Raw genomic sequence first — 6,000 nt, 5'->3', positions numbered from 1 at the left:
TAACAGACTATAAAACCATTCAGCATCGAGTTTCTGTAGTTTATACAGCACTGTTTATTTTGGTAACGCATGTGCTTGTTTTTTTTTTTTTTTTTGGTATGTAGTTTAAAACAACCACAAAACTAGTGTAACAGATGGGCATTTTGCAGGTACAATTGTTTGTGTACATGTACAATCTAGCACTAGAACGGGTTAATTCATCTTTTCACACTGCACTAGATGCTGCTAATACATTACCTACCTCAAGCAAACCTCAAGCAAACGTCAAGCAAGCATTGGTGGTTCAGTGGTAGAATTCTCGCCTGCCACGCGGGAGGCCCGGGTTCGATTCCCGGCCAATGCAACCTTCTTTTTTACTTTATGTATACAATTACAGCCACACGCACCTGCCTTCAATCAGTAAAAAAAAAAAAAAATCTCCCCGTCGGGGAATTGAACCCCGGTCTCCCGCGTGACAGGCGGGGATACTGACCACTATACTAACGAGGAAGGCACACGCTCCCTGCCACTATGGCAACGCATTTAGTTGCAAAGCGTCTAAGTCAAAACTGCCTGCTGAGCTTAATGGTTTACGGATCGAAAACAGTATAGTACAAAACAATTAAAAAAAAAAAAAACGGGCTCGTCCGGGATTTGAACCCGGGACCTCTCGCACCCAAAGCGAGAATCATACCCCTAGACCAACGAGCCAGCTTTCGGTTTTATCCGGCGGCCGACGCATGATTCAGTCTCTGGCAGCAAAATAAGTGCAGCATGACCAGAGTCCCGTTCCGTCTGCCGGTGCGGAATGCTGCTGGCACCTCAGAGGAGGGGGGGCTTAATACTCGCCAACGCAACCTTCTTTATTTTTTGGCATTCTTATAGTGCTGCTTTTTTTTTTTTTTTTTTTTTTTTAAATTCGCAGCACGAAAACTAGGATTCACATGTGTTTCACGTAACACTTTTTCAATTCATTCATCTGGTCACAGTGTTTTACCGCTACAGCAGGACCCGGCAATGCTTTTAATGCAATCGGCATTAAAAGCTGCCACGTCAGTGGAGAACTGCACGAGTACTCTCGCTCTCATTTCAGACAAGGGGATTTGAATTGCCTTCTAGCCGCTCTCGCTCACGCCGGGCGCCGTGGCGTGTGTCTGTAATGCCAGCTACAGGGGCAGGTTGAGGCTGGCGGATCGCTTGAGCACGGGAGCTCTGTGCTGCAACTGGCTGTGCCGATCGGGAGTCCGCACTTAGCACGGCATCGACATGGCATTTCTGGGGGAGCTCGTGAATGCCAGGTCGCCTAAGGAGGGGTGAACCGGCCCAGGTCGGGAACGGAGCAGGTCAAAACCCCCGTGTCGCACCAGTAGTGGGACTGCTCCTGTGAGCGGATGTTGCAGTGCATCCTTTGCAAAACAACGAAACCCAGCCTCCTTTTTTTTCTATTTATTTTTTGAAGTACATGCTGACTAACTGATCCATTCCAAACATATCAAAACGAAATCCCACCTAAACTACTTTCCTCATTTATAGCGACCGCTTCTCGATGAACATAGAAATGCTAGCCGCCAGTTAAAGAAGTCAGACGGCCCAAACAGGCAACAGCACACAGCTCGGAGACACGGCAAAATTACAGTGGTCTCGACAGGTACACCCAATAGAAAAACGTCTCCCATCTAACAGAACAGCTAGGTCTGCACTTCTTTGGAAACTCGGGGGACCACAACAGTGGCAGGCGCTGGCTCGTTGGTCTACGGGTATGATTCTCGCTTAGGGTGCGAGAGGTCCCGGGTTCAAATCCCGGACGAGCCCGTTTTTAATTCTTTTGTATTACACTTTTCCAATTACTATGCATTGCCGATACGCACGCTCAAATTCCATGAACAACAATATCACAGCGACCAAGGGCTGATTGCACAATGGTTAAACGAGGACTGCAGTCTTTGTTGAGTCTGCAAAGCAACTGCTTATGCATTAAACACAATTCTGACGTAACAGACTATAAAACCATTCAGCATCGAGTTTCTGTAGTTTATACAGCACTGTTTATTTTGGTAACGCATGTGCTTGTTTTTTTTTTTTTTTTTTGGTATGTAGTTTAAAACAACCACAAAACTAGTGTAACAGATGGGCATTTTGCAGGTACAATTGTTTGTGTACATGTACAATCTAGCACTAGAACGGGTTAATTCATCTTTTCACACTGCACTAGATGCTGCTAATACATTACCTACCTCAAGCAAACCTCAAGCAAACGTCAAGCAAGCATTGGTGGTTCAGTGGTAGAATTCTCGCCTGCCACGCGGGAGGCCCGGGTTCGATTCCCGGCCAATGCAACCTTCTTTTTTACTTTATGTATACAATTACAGCCACACGCACCTGCCTTCAATCAGTAAAAAAAAAAAAAAATCTCCCCGTCGGGGAATTGAACCCCGGTCTCCCGCGTGACAGGCGGGGATACTGACCACTATACTAACGAGGAAGGCACACGCTCCCTGCCACTATGGCAACGCATTTAGTTGCAAAGCGTCTAAGTCAAAACTGCCTGCTGAGCTTAATGGTTTACGGATCGAAAACAGTATAGTACAAAACAATTAAAAAAAAAAAAAACGGGCTCGTCCGGGATTTGAACCCGGGACCTCTCGCACCCAAAGCGAGAATCATACCCCTAGACCAACGAGCCAGCTTTCGGTTTTATCCGGCGGCCGACGCATGATTCAGTCTCTGGCAGCAAAATAAGTGCAGCATGACCAGAGTCCCGTTCCGTCTGCCGGTGCGGAATGCTGCTGGCACCTCAGAGGAGGGGGGGCTTAATACTCGCCAACGCAACCTTCTTTATTTTTTGGCATTCTTATAGTGCTGCTTTTTTTTTTTTTTTTTTTTTTTTAAATTCGCAGCACGAAAACTAGGATTCACATGTGTTTCACGTAACACTTTTTCAATTCATTCATCTGGTCACAGTGTTTTACCGCTACAGCAGGACCCGGCAATGCTTTTAATGCAATCGGCATTAAAAGCTGCCACGTCAGTGGAGAACTGCACGAGTACTCTCGCTCTCATTTCAGACAAGGGGATTTGAATTGCCTTCTAGCCGCTCTCGCTCACGCCGGGCGCCGTGGCGTGTGTCTGTAATGCCAGCTACAGGGGCAGGTTGAGGCTGGCGGATCGCTTGAGCACGGGAGCTCTGTGCTGCAACTGGCTGTGCCGATCGGGAGTCCGCACTTAGCACGGCATCGACATGGCATTTCTGGGGGAGCTCGTGAATGCCAGGTCGCCTAAGGAGGGGTGAACCGGCCCAGGTCGGGAACGGAGCAGGTCAAAACCCCCGTGTCGCACCAGTAGTGGGACTGCACCTGTGAGCGGATGTTGCAGTGCATCCTTTGCAAAACAACGAAACCCAGCCTCCTTTTTTTTTCTATTTATTTTTTGAAGTACATGCTGACTAACTGATCCATTCCAAACATATCAAAACGAAATCCCACCTAAACTACTTTCCTCATTTATAGCGACCGCTTCTCGATGAACATAGAAATGCTAGCCGCCAGTTAAAGAAGTCAGACGGCCCAAACAGGCAACAGCACACAGCTCGGAGACACGGCAAAATTACAGTGGTCTCGACAGGTACACCCAATAGAAAAACGTCTCCCATCTAACAGAACAGCTAGGTCTGCACTTCTTTGGAAACTCGGGGGACCACAACAGTGGCAGGCGCTGGCTCGTTGGTCTACGGGTATGATTCTCGCTTAGGGTGCGAGAGGTCCCGGGTTCAAATCCCGGACGAGCCCGTTTTTAATTCTTTTGTATTACACTTTTCCAATTACTATGCATTGCCGATACGCACGCTCAAATTCCATGAACAACAATATCACAGCGACCAAGGGCTGATTGCACAATGGTTAAACGAGGACTGCAGTCTTTGTTGAGTCTGCAAAGCAACTGCTTATGCATTAAACACAATTCTGACGTAACAGACTATAAAACCATTCAGCATCGAGTTTCTGTAGTTTATACAGCACTGTTTATTTTGGTAACGCATGTGCTTGTTTTTTTTTTTTTTTTTTGGTATGTAGTTTAAAACAACCACAAAACTAGTGTAACAGATGGGCATTTTGCAGGTACAATTGTTTGTGTACATGTACAATCTAGCACTAGAACGGGTTAATTCATCTTTTCACACTGCACTAGATGCTGCTAATACATTACCTACCTCAAGCAAACCTCAAGCAAACGTCAAGCAAGCATTGGTGGTTCAGTGGTAGAATTCTCGCCTGCCACGCGGGAGGCCCGGGTTCGATTCCCGGCCAATGCAACCTTCTTTTTTACTTTATGTATACAATTACAGCCACACGCACCTGCCTTCAATCAGTAAAAAAAAAAAAAAATCTCCCCGTCGGGGAATTGAACCCCGGTCTCCCGCGTGACAGGCGGGGATACTGACCACTATACTAACGAGGAAGGCACACGCTCCCTGCCACTATGGCAACGCATTTAGTTGCAAAGCGTCTAAGTCAAAACTGCCTGCTGAGCTTAATGGTTTACGGATCGAAAACAGTATAGTACAAAACAATTAAAAAAAAAAAAAACGGGCTCGTCCGGGATTTGAACCCGGGACCTCTCGCACCCAAAGCGAGAATCATACCCCTAGACCAACGAGCCAGCTTTCGGTTTTATCCGGCGGCCGACGCATGATTCAGTCTCTGGCAGCAAAATAAGTGCAGCATGACCAGAGTCCCGTTCCGTCTGCCGGTGCGGAATGCTGCTGGCACCTCAGAGGAGGGGGGGCTTAATACTCGCCAACGCAACCTTCTTTATTTTTTGGCATTCTTATAGTGCTGCTTTTTTTTTTTTTTTTTTTTTTTTTAAATTCGCAGCACGAAAACTAGGATTCACATGTGTTTCACGTAACACTTTTTCAATTCATTCATCTGGTCACAGTGTTTTACCGCTACAGCAGGACCCGGCAATGCTTTTAATGCAATCGGCATTAAAAGCTGCCACGTCAGTGGAGAACTGCACGAGTACTCTCGCTCTCATTTCAGACAAGGGGATTTGAATTGCCTTCTAGCCGCTCTCGCTCACGCCGGGCGCCGTGGCGTGTGTCTGTAATGCCAGCTACAGGGGCAGGTTGAGGCTGGCGGATCGCTTGAGCACGGGAGCTCTGTGCTGCAACTGGCTGTGCCGATCGGGAGTCCGCACTTAGCACGGCATCGACATGGCATTTCTGGGGGAGCTCGTGAATGCCAGGTCGCCTAAGGAGGGGTGAACCGGCCCAGGTCGGGAACGGAGCAGGTCAAAACCCCCGTGTCGCACCAGTAGTGGGACTGCTCCTGTGAGCGGATGTTGCAGTGCATCCTTTGCAAAACAACGAAACCCAGCCTCCTTTTTTTTTCTATTTATTTTTTGAAGTACATGCTGACTAACTGATCCATTCCAAACATATCAAAACGAAATCCCACCTAAACTACTTTCCTCATTTATAGCGACCGCTTCTCGATGAACATAGAAATGCTAGCCGCCAGTTAAAGAAGTCAGACGGCCCAAACAGGCAACAGCACACAGCTCGGAGACACGGCAAAATTACAGTGGTCTCGACAGGTACACCCAATAGAAAAACGTCTCCCATCTAACAGAACAGCTAGGTCTGCACTTCTTTGGAAACTCGGGGGACCACAACAGTGGCAGGCGCTGGCTCGTTGGTCTACGGGTATGATTCTCGCTTAGGGTGCGAGAGGTCCCGGGTTCAAATCCCGGACGAGCCCGTTTTTAATTCTTTTGTATTACACTTTTCCAATTACTATGCATTGCCGATACGCACGCTCAAATTCCATGAACAACAATATCACAGCGACCAAGGGCTGATTGCACAATGGTTAAACGAGGACTGCAGTCTTTGTTGAGTCTGCAAAGCAACTGCTTATGCATTAAACACAATTCTGACGTAACAGACTATAAAACCATTCAGCATCGAGTTTCTGTAGTTTATACAGCACTGTTTATTTTGGTAACGCATGTGCTTGTTTT

At 47.2% G+C, this 6,000-nt stretch overlaps 12 non-coding genes across 12 annotated transcripts; 6 read left to right on the top strand and 6 right to left on the bottom strand.

The window, feature by feature from the left end:
• Positions 1–272: 272 nt before the first annotated feature.
• trnag-gcc (transfer RNA glycine (anticodon GCC)) lies at positions 273–343 on the top strand. The gene has a single exon. It is a non-coding gene; the product is annotated as a tRNA-Gly (tRNA).
• A 74-nt stretch (positions 344–417) lies between these two features.
• Positions 418–489, bottom strand: trnad-guc (transfer RNA aspartic acid (anticodon GUC)). The gene has a single exon. It is a non-coding gene; the product is annotated as a tRNA-Asp (tRNA).
• Positions 490–618: 129 nt separating this feature from the next.
• trnap-ugg (transfer RNA proline (anticodon UGG)) lies at positions 619–690 on the bottom strand. The gene has a single exon. It is a non-coding gene; the product is annotated as a tRNA-Pro (tRNA).
• A 1,029-nt stretch (positions 691–1,719) lies between these two features.
• trnap-agg (transfer RNA proline (anticodon AGG)) lies at positions 1,720–1,791 on the top strand. The gene has a single exon. It is a non-coding gene; the product is annotated as a tRNA-Pro (tRNA).
• A 453-nt stretch (positions 1,792–2,244) lies between these two features.
• trnag-gcc (transfer RNA glycine (anticodon GCC)) lies at positions 2,245–2,315 on the top strand. Its single transcript has one exon. It is a non-coding gene; the product is annotated as a tRNA-Gly (tRNA).
• Positions 2,316–2,389: 74 nt separating this feature from the next.
• Positions 2,390–2,461, bottom strand: trnad-guc (transfer RNA aspartic acid (anticodon GUC)). The gene has a single exon. It is a non-coding gene; the product is annotated as a tRNA-Asp (tRNA).
• A 129-nt stretch (positions 2,462–2,590) lies between these two features.
• On the bottom strand, positions 2,591–2,662 carry trnap-ugg (transfer RNA proline (anticodon UGG)). Its single transcript has one exon. It is a non-coding gene; the product is annotated as a tRNA-Pro (tRNA).
• A 1,030-nt stretch (positions 2,663–3,692) lies between these two features.
• On the top strand, positions 3,693–3,764 carry trnap-agg (transfer RNA proline (anticodon AGG)). The gene has a single exon. It is a non-coding gene; the product is annotated as a tRNA-Pro (tRNA).
• Positions 3,765–4,217: 453 nt separating this feature from the next.
• Positions 4,218–4,288, top strand: trnag-gcc (transfer RNA glycine (anticodon GCC)). Its single transcript has one exon. It is a non-coding gene; the product is annotated as a tRNA-Gly (tRNA).
• A 74-nt stretch (positions 4,289–4,362) lies between these two features.
• trnad-guc (transfer RNA aspartic acid (anticodon GUC)) lies at positions 4,363–4,434 on the bottom strand. Its single transcript has one exon. It is a non-coding gene; the product is annotated as a tRNA-Asp (tRNA).
• A 129-nt stretch (positions 4,435–4,563) lies between these two features.
• trnap-ugg (transfer RNA proline (anticodon UGG)) lies at positions 4,564–4,635 on the bottom strand. Its single transcript has one exon. It is a non-coding gene; the product is annotated as a tRNA-Pro (tRNA).
• A 1,031-nt stretch (positions 4,636–5,666) lies between these two features.
• On the top strand, positions 5,667–5,738 carry trnap-agg (transfer RNA proline (anticodon AGG)). The gene has a single exon. It is a non-coding gene; the product is annotated as a tRNA-Pro (tRNA).
• Positions 5,739–6,000: the final 262 nt, after the last annotated feature.

The sequence above is a fragment of the Acipenser ruthenus genome, chromosome 55 (assembly GCF_902713425.1).
Source record: "Acipenser ruthenus chromosome 55, fAciRut3.2 maternal haplotype, whole genome shotgun sequence".
Taxonomy (NCBI): domain Eukaryota; kingdom Metazoa; phylum Chordata; class Actinopteri; order Acipenseriformes; family Acipenseridae; genus Acipenser; species Acipenser ruthenus.
This window is presented reverse-complemented; position numbering and strand designations above follow the sequence as displayed.